This window comes from Cotesia glomerata, linkage group LG3 (genome assembly GCF_020080835.1).
Source record: "Cotesia glomerata isolate CgM1 linkage group LG3, MPM_Cglom_v2.3, whole genome shotgun sequence".
Lineage (NCBI taxonomy): Eukaryota > Metazoa > Arthropoda > Insecta > Hymenoptera > Braconidae > Cotesia > Cotesia glomerata.
Window position 1 is genome coordinate 28033544 of NC_058160.1, and position 9431 is coordinate 28042974.

The 9431-nt window shown below is 27.0% G+C and overlaps 1 protein-coding gene across 3 annotated transcripts in view; it reads right to left on the bottom strand.

Annotated features, from left to right (window-relative positions):
* The window catches only part of LOC123261823 (Krueppel-like factor 3), a 252539-nt gene extending 247640 nt beyond the window's left edge, over positions 1-4899 (bottom strand). The window contains exons 1-2 of one of the 3 annotated variants that reach the window (XM_044723655.1): positions 4071-4899; positions 3023-3996 (exon numbers count right to left, since the gene is read on the bottom strand). The gene's annotated coding sequence lies outside the window, so the exon portion shown is untranslated. Of the gene's footprint in view, positions 1-3022 lie in introns of all 3 variants that reach the window. The other 2 variants (XM_044723652.1, XM_044723656.1) reach the window with 2 other exon arrangements.
* Between the last annotated feature and the right edge of the window lie 4532 nt (positions 4900-9431).

Below are 9431 nucleotides of genomic sequence, written 5' to 3' on the forward strand. Positions count from 1 at the left end.
TAAAAATGTGTGTCGTAACAATGAAATTATATTTCCGGATGAGAACTAAATTCGTGACGTTGCCCGCATGGTCGACCGCATTTGCGCGAGTCGATTGCCATGCGACATTATTGTGATCGATACGGAAACGCCCCGGAGCCCGCCGTCTACTATACAGTACACAGTTGTCGTTATTACGTGCTTAGAGACTATGACTACTCTTGTCAACATTCATGTCTTTTTAAATATCTACCACTACAAATAAATAATGTTAATGTACACTGATAGAAGGATTTCTTAGTATTTAAGAAGATTTCTTTGTATTTAAGAAATATTTCTTAAATACAAAGAAATATTTTTTAAATACTAAGAAATGATTTATTAAATACAAATAAATCTTCTTAAATGTTAAGAAATCTTTCTATCAGTGTATTATGCCTCATACTTTTAACTTATAACTATCACTTACACTATCATTAACAAAGAAAGTGTTCCACACATGATATGTATTGTATATGACATATTATATACGTATATATATAGACAAAAAAAAATATTTCCAGCCATTGAAGAAAATCCCGTAGCCTGTAGCCCGAAGAAATAACTAGCGCTAATTTACTTTACCTCGATTAGATAGTCTCTACTTTTATTTACTTGTAATAAGTTGAGTCCAGACTAGCCAACAACTACAACTACAGTCTACTATAGTGCATTACAGCAAAAAATATCCTTTAACGCGTGGACTTAAACGTCAAAATTATAAATAATTACTTGCAAAAGACATTACTTTACAATTGGTAATAAAATTGTGATAGACATATTACAAAAATAACTACATTATCATGATTTATGTGTTTAGTCATTTAATTGATTTATACTACTAAATTAAATTAAGCCTACGCACGTGTTAACAGTATTTTGCACGGTTAATTAATACACTTTTTTTTTCTTTTTTATTTTAAACGACTTTGCGGACACTCAAATATATATCGTAATTATTATTCTTATACTTGTATTATTATAGAATAAAAAAGTGAATCGTCATTGAGAGTTAATAACTTGTACATAATGTATTAACTAAAAATATTGTCTTACGATCCATGTCAACATAATTATGTTACCGGCTGTTAGGTAGATATGATGATATGGCAAGTGGTCATTTAAGCGCCTTTGGTGGCATAAATAATCCCATTAAACGTATCACTGAGTCAATCCGACAGCTAACAAGTCGCTAAATTAAAATATAAAGAGAATACACTAAGAGTTAACACACATGTAAGAGTTAGCGGACGATGCAGGTGAATTTTATGCAATTCTAGTAATTAGATACACATTTTTTATTTATTTATTCTTTGAATTCAGTTGAGGAATTTTTTATATATACGGGCTTGGTAATAAATCGACCGGTAGATTTTAGTAATTATTCATTTCGAATTCATTTCCTGATGCATATTGATTGTCGCGGTTATTACAGATGACGGGCATTATTTTTAAAAGTTTTTAATCGCTTGGAACATTACTTGACGCAGAGCATTAAGATTCAATTGATTAAATGAAATTTCAGAGGACATTTGTCATTTCTCTTTGCTTAATCCTGATTTTTTTTATTATTATTGATAACTTTCATTTAAATTCAATTAGAGTCGATATTTCACTTGGTAAAAATAAAATTTGAATAAATAATTGTGTTTTTATTTAATTTAGCGGATCAATTATAATTCAATAAAATTTAATCTGAGATAAATTTATTTATGAGTTAATTAGATAATATCTTTTAATATTTCAGATGACAATTACACAGCATTTAAAAATGCATGTGTAAGAAATGAAATAATAAATAAACTACTCACACTAGATACTTGATCGACGGTATCGATACATAAATTAATACCATAAGTATATATAGTATATATATGAGTGGATATGAGTTGTTTATTTATTATCGATCGCGGTTAGTGGCGCGCGACACTTGATACATCAATACCCTGCACGTGTTTACGTCCAGCCAATTGCACGTTTATCGTTTTATCGTCATTACTGGTTACGTACCCCACACTATGTATATACGCACGTACTATGAGCAAAAAATTTTAACGCATCATTAATATTGATAGCATAAAAGTTAACTTATCATTCATCATGCAAATCATATCTGAGACGTGATAATATTTATCAACTATTAACTATCACTTGCCGCCTATCCGATAATAAACATTGATACTAAATGTATACATAGAAAAAAAAATTGTCCATTTTTTTCACACATAAATTATTTAATATTTAAAATTTTCTTGATTTTTTTTTTTTTTTTGATATTTCATTATAAAATATTTTTTAAAATAAAATTTTAAGTGAATAATTGTGATACTGAATTTAACAGACATCTGACAATTTTTTAGATTTTCTAATTAGATTAAATAAATTATAAGTACGAATTTTTTTTATAATCATTGTTATGAAAATTTCAAGAATTTTCAAATGTATGCTAATTTCAGTGATGAAAATAAAGTTAGCCGACATCGAAAAATTTATGTGATTTTTTTTTTATTAAAAAATTATTATAAAAAAATTAAAAGAAAATTTTTTCACTTGTTAAAAACTTCAAAAACTATAAGTACAATTTTTTTAAAATATTTTTTAGTTATAATTTATGAAAATTAACTTAGCCGACATCTAAAAATTTTTAGAATTTTTTTTTTTATTGAAAAAATTATTATAAAAAAATAAAAAAAATTTCATTTGTAAAAAACTTGAAAAACTGAAAGTGCAATTTTTTAAAAATATTTTTTTGTTCTAATTTAATTATTGAAAAAAAATCAAAAAATTAAAAACGTCGGCTAACTTTAGTATTATTTACAATTTAATAAATTAAGCAAAATAAAAAAATCAAAAATGTCGGCTAACTTTATTATCATATTTCAGTGTCATGAAAAATTATTAAAAATATTTTTTTAGTTAATTTATTTGATAAAAAAAAAAAACAAGTTTGGCAATAAAAAAATAATCAATTTTTTGTGATAAAAAAATTTATTTAAAAACTTACTCAAATTGGGCTTGAAACAGACGTAGCTCCGTGACCTGTCAAACTAATTCACCAGCTTGACACTCGAATCCTCGTCAACGTACAACTCCTATCACAGTATTGCTTCACTTATGAGTGCGTATGATAAAATAAACTTGAGTTTATCACAGCAATAGGACCACGTTCGAGGCACTTTATTATATTTTCACGGACATTTAAAACCACAATTATTAGCACGATTATATATTACTTATTACTTATATAATTTAACACCAAAGTTTAATTCCACAATAAAAATTGTCTTTACAAAGTGACACACGCGGGTTTTAAAAATGTCTTGGCGGGTTTCAGTCACGTTTAACGTAATCGGAGCAATAATTGTCATTGAATAAAATGCTTGAATAAATAATTATTATTATTATTATATCAATAATAATTACAATACTACTAATTATCAGTAAAAAATAATAAAAAACAAAAAGAATTAAGGCTTTGTCATAGAACTTTTGCAATAGTCCGATAATCGATAGTTCTTTTGCATTTTATCATCAGTAATTCAATTTCGGGATTTTTAAAATACATTACCGATAAATAACAATTCAATGACCGAAAGTTAGTGAGATTCGGATTGTCTCGCGCGGCAAATACATTTCCGGATTAGCAAAGCTGCGGGCGCGATAAGCCGAGCTAAAAATATAGACAGACAGACTGGCTAAAAAATTATATTACTTGGGGAGGGCACAGCGGTGTTTTTCAAGAGAGTGAGAGTGAGAGAATGTTAAAATAATGTGTAATGTATTTGAATAAACAGAGAGAGAAAATAAAAAGATGACAAGTGAATGAGTGAGTAGAGAGCGATCGATGAACTCTCAACAGCCCGATGAAATTCTCCACTTGATAAATTCAGAGGTCACTCACTCGCGATCACGTGCGACGCAGACGACGCAAATTGATTACGCTTAATTGTCATATGTGTCGGCAGATCATTTTCATATCTACAATTAAAATTTAATAATTAATATATCAATAACAATAAACTTTACACTATTAATTGTAATTTTTTAATTACCAACAAGAGTGTTTTGTAATTTAATTATTGAGTTTAAATCTCCGTAAGCACTCACAATGTCATCAACTCTGCCCATAAAGTTTGTCTCTATTTTAATGTCCAGTAATTAACAATTAGCAATTGGAGTTGCTATACCCGGTCTATTTATCTATTTATAGAATTGAAAATTGGTATGTGACCTAGTAGACACTCTAAATACTCTCACGTGGTAAACTGACAGTGTGTGTTTTGTGTCGGACAAATTGGAGCAGCGCTTGCAGAATAAGCTAAGGTTGACTAGCGATCAGCTGATCGCCACGCGGTCCTATGCCAACCGGTGGACGGTTCGCGCTCCAGGGTGCCAAATTAAAAGGACCATTATGTAACGACGGTGTTAAAACGATCACAATTATTTTTAAATATTTACAATTTTAATTATTTTTATCTTATCAATATTATTAAGCCCACGTTCATTAAATCTCACTCTTGACAATTAAATCACAAGACACGCGTCTCAGTAGCAATAACAATAATGCTCACGTAATACAATGTAAATCCTCCGAATTATTCATTTCAGGTAATGACAAGCCTGATTTGTTTTTAATTGAAATTTAAAAAAAAAATTGACACCCTTTTCTATTTAAACAAAACTGTTCTTGGTGACACTAGTAACTAACTATTACTAAAAAAAATAATAATTAAAATATAAATGACAACGACGAGCAGGTTGGAGTGTTTATAAGCGTACTGGGAATGTTTTTAAATAGAAAGGACATATGCACCTTCCGCTCGTGTCGGCAGCCGGGCGTACACTGGCTTGCTGAAAACCGAGTTGTAACAGCCACGGGTTCTTTCCTCGCGATACTATACGAGTAGAACCACCACTCAAGCTACTCCACTCGTAGCCCCGTACACTACGAGTATCGAGCTCGTGATACAAGCGCAGCCCACACGATTGAGCTTATCCGCCTCTCCCAGTCCTACACTTCGAGTCGGCAAGCTGTTGTTCTATCTCCTAACTCCTAACTTTAATTACTCCATATTACAGTCAGTGTTTATACACAACAATATGCTTCTTATTTTACATTAGCTTTGAACGGCTAGTGTCGGATATATTTCCCGCGCTTTTTTTTTGCAAAAATATTTCACTTAAATTAAGATATAAAAATTTTTTATATTTTTTATAATGAATTACATGCAAAAAGCATTAATTATTAAATATTAAAATTATTAATTTTTTTTAATCTATTTTGTATGAAAATAAAATTAGCAGACAACTGACAATTTTCAGAATTTTTTTTATAAATAAAATTATTACAAAAAATTAAAAGAAAAAATTCCACATGCAAAAAATTTGAAAAACTGTACGTGCAATTTTTTAAAAATATTTTTTTATTGCTAATTTAATTAATAAAAAAAAATAAAAATTTTTCGCTGTCGGCTAATTTTAGTTTCATTATTTTGTCTGAATAGTTCAGTTAATAAAACATTAAAAAAAATTATTAATTATTAATTTTTTTATCTATTTTTTCTGAATAATTTAATTAATAAAACATTATTAAAAAAAAAAATCATTCATTATTAATTATAAAATTATTAATTTTTTTTTTATCTATTTTGTTTGAATAGTTCAATTAATAAAACATTAAATAAAAAAAAAAACGAACAAATATTTTTAAATATTATAATTTAACTTTCTTATTTGTCAAAAAAAATTATTATTAATAATAATTATTTTTTAATTAATTACTACCTGAAAGTTTCATCGGCAAAAAAAAATTTTTTTAAATTTTATTTTGCAAAATTTCACGGCCGCCATTTTATTTTGTCGTTTATCAACAGTAAGAATTATTTTTAAAAAATTTATTATTGTTTTAAGGTAAAAAAAAGTGAAAAATATAATTGCAAAAGTATGACAAAGCGGTGGCAAAAAGATAAAAAATAAAAGTAATATTTATTAATTACTCAGTTCTCGGTAAGCATTTTATTTCTTACCATTGTTATCATTGTAATTGACGGATTGACTTAATAAATTGAAATAGTAATTGATATTTATATTAATATTGATATTGATAATAATAAATGAGTTGAGGGAGAATTGTCTGAGTCAACTGCATCAGGCCGGTGTCCGTTACTCACTGATACTGAGCGGGATACGCGGGAAGTCGGTACTAGTATTGCCACCTAGTGGCGGGCGAGAAAACTACTTAGCGGGAAAATTTGAAAATTTTTAGTCGGTAAGATAGAGTTGGTTAAGATGAAAGATAATGATATTAAAAATCGACATTTTATGAATTTTACGATTTTTTTTTAATGTAAAATATGACATTAAAAATTTGAAAAAAAAAAATTGAATTATTTAGATATTATTAATTTTTTTTTGTTTGTTATTAAAAAAAAAATGATAATTAATAATGATTATTTTTATTTTAAAAATTATTAATTTTTTTTTAAATGTAAAATATGACATTTAAAGTTTGAAAAAAAAATTTAATTAATAAGATATTATTTATTATTATTTTATGATTATAATTAAAAAAAATGATAATTAATAATAATCATTTTTATTTTAAAAATTATTAACTACGAATTTTATCATTGGTATAAAAAATTTTTTTATAAAAAGCAAATTTGCAAAAATTTCAATACCCGCCATTGTGTTTTATCATTTGTTAATTACAGTAATCATTTTAATCATTGACAATATTCATGATTGTTTTAAAATAAAAAACTATTCGAAATAATTACGAAATTAATGAAATAAAAAAATAAAGAATAAAAGTGACAGCTAAAAAATAATTTCATTAATTATACTTATTAATTACTCAGTAAGCAAGCATTTTATTTCTTACCATTTTTCTTATTATAATAGCTTGACTGATTTAATAAGTTTGATGAAATAGTGATTAATAATTACTTTATTTTCTATATTAATTAAAAATAAATAAATTGAGGAAGAATTGTCGGAGTCAACTGCATTAAACCTGCGAGCGTTACTCACTGATACTGATCTGAATATCTGGGAAGACTTTTTGGAACTTGGTACTGGCTTCGCCACCTAGTGGCGAGTAAGCGAACTATCTAGCGGGAATTTTTGAAAATTTTAAATCGGTAAGTTAGAGTTTGTTAATGTAAAAGACAGCGACACTGAAGTAAACAGACATCTTAGCACTTTTTAAAATTTTTTAATAAATAAATTACTATTTTTTTTTAACAGGCGAGACCATCTTTTTCTCGCTTTGCTCTCACGGAGCTCAACGGAACTATCTCTGTCGCACTTCCAACAGCAGAGCAATTGCAGTTTCGATTGGTTTCACGAAACGAATGAAATTTTTGAAAAAAATGCTTTGTGGTGAAATAGTTTATTAAATTATCTATTATCTCTAAAAACATTTTTTCAAAATTTCCATTCGTTTCGCTAAGCCGATTGAAACTGCAATCACTGGTCTCGGCTGTTAATAATAATAATTTATTCTAAAAATTATGAGATATCTATATTTATGTAGGAAGTTATGGATAGGATTAATAATAAGTAAAGTGAAAAACAATATTATTATCCACATAGAGTGATTCAAATAGAATCTTTATTTAAAAAGGAATCGTATCGAGAAAAGTGTCGTTACTTGACAGAGTTTAGTCGCAGACTAACTATAATGTTAAAACTATTTTATTGTGAGGTCTAAACCTCTGTATTGTCCTTAGTAAAATACATGTTTTTCTTCTTAACTTTCCTCTCTTGTACATTAGTTCGATGGAAATCCATCGAACTTGAATGCAAGTAAAACTGGAATCTTGTGGTATCTGTTCGAGTTAAAGATGTTAATTGAATGAAAAATAATGAAAGAAATTGAATGATTTATTATTATTGTGCTTTACTTGTAACACCCCTCGGTTTTTACAAGGCTGATTCCTCTTTTTCTCCTAGCTCTACGCTTTTTCTATTTCTCATATTGGACCTCAGCGGCTGTGTTACAGGTCTACTCATAAAATCTCTACTCACAGCCATCAACGACATCTGCACTCAATTACACTTTTATTCAAAATTATCTTCAATCAGTCACAGCTTTATTCATTTAAATGTTTACTCTGATTCAACTTTATTCAATATTATTTGCCTTCAGGTAGAACTTTAATCAGTTACAGCCTTACTCAAATTCAACAGTAGTCAATTACAACTTTGCTCAGTTTCAATTGTATTCATTTTCAAGTCTACTCACTGAATTTTTAACTCAGTTGCATCTCTATTCACAAAGAATTTATTCACTTACATTTGTTATCATTTACAACTGTACTCACGTTCATCTCTACTCACAAATTTATAGTTAATTGATAATGTAAAAATTTGTGAGTAGAGATGTAAATGATTACAAATGTAAGTGAATAGATTCTTTGTGAGTAGAGATGTAACTGAGTTAAAAATTCAGTAATGAGAAACACGAATAAAAACTGCAAGTTCGAAGTATGAAAATTTTTTTAATTATATAAAAAATATAAAAAAATTTTTTTGCTTAAAAAATGATACATGACCGTTTTTGTATATTTTTATAGTATTTAAAAAAAATATAGCGCAAAATTTAATTTGTTCATAACAAATTGTTTATTTAAAAAACAAATAAACATTTGAAATAATCATTTTTTTTGTCATATTCAGAAAGAGCAATGAAAATGAGCATTAAAAAAAAATAGTTCCTTAATATTCATATTAACTTGCATAAAAAAATTGTTAACTAAAAAGTACGATTTTAAGCAATAAAAAATTTTTTTTACGAAACGATTTTTATCTTAAAAATCAATATTTTGATTATTAATTACATTTCCAAAAAAAAATTTTCAACTATATTATAAATAACACATTTGTTGATTTCAATTTTTTAAACAATTATGGTAAAAAAATATTAATCTTTATTTTCATATGGCTTTTAGTATTAAAAAATTGAATGAATCGGGATATTAAAAAAAAAAAATTTTTTTCAATGTTTTATTTATGTTTCTTCTTTTTCAGCATTTTTAATTGATTGTAAAAAAAATAAAAATGAAAAATTTTTAATTTTTCCAACAAGGATCTTTTCTAAAGCCGTCAACGAACAGGTCAAAAAAAAAATTTCTTGACTTCCAGTTTAAGAATTATCGAGGTTTTATTGTTTAATTTCATTTTTAAAACTTTTGTTAATTAACAAAAGCATAATTAAAAAGAAAATTAAGATAAAAATTTTTTGAATGCTGATTATTGTTTATTCAACTATCTGCCTACAACATGTGCCTGATTTTTTTCATTCCTTAATTTTCATATTTAATTAGTAAAAATAATTTTTATTGTTTAAGCGTCCGAGTTGACCGAAGCGTCCGCGCGCAGAGTCACGCATTTTTTCGGTATTTTCACCG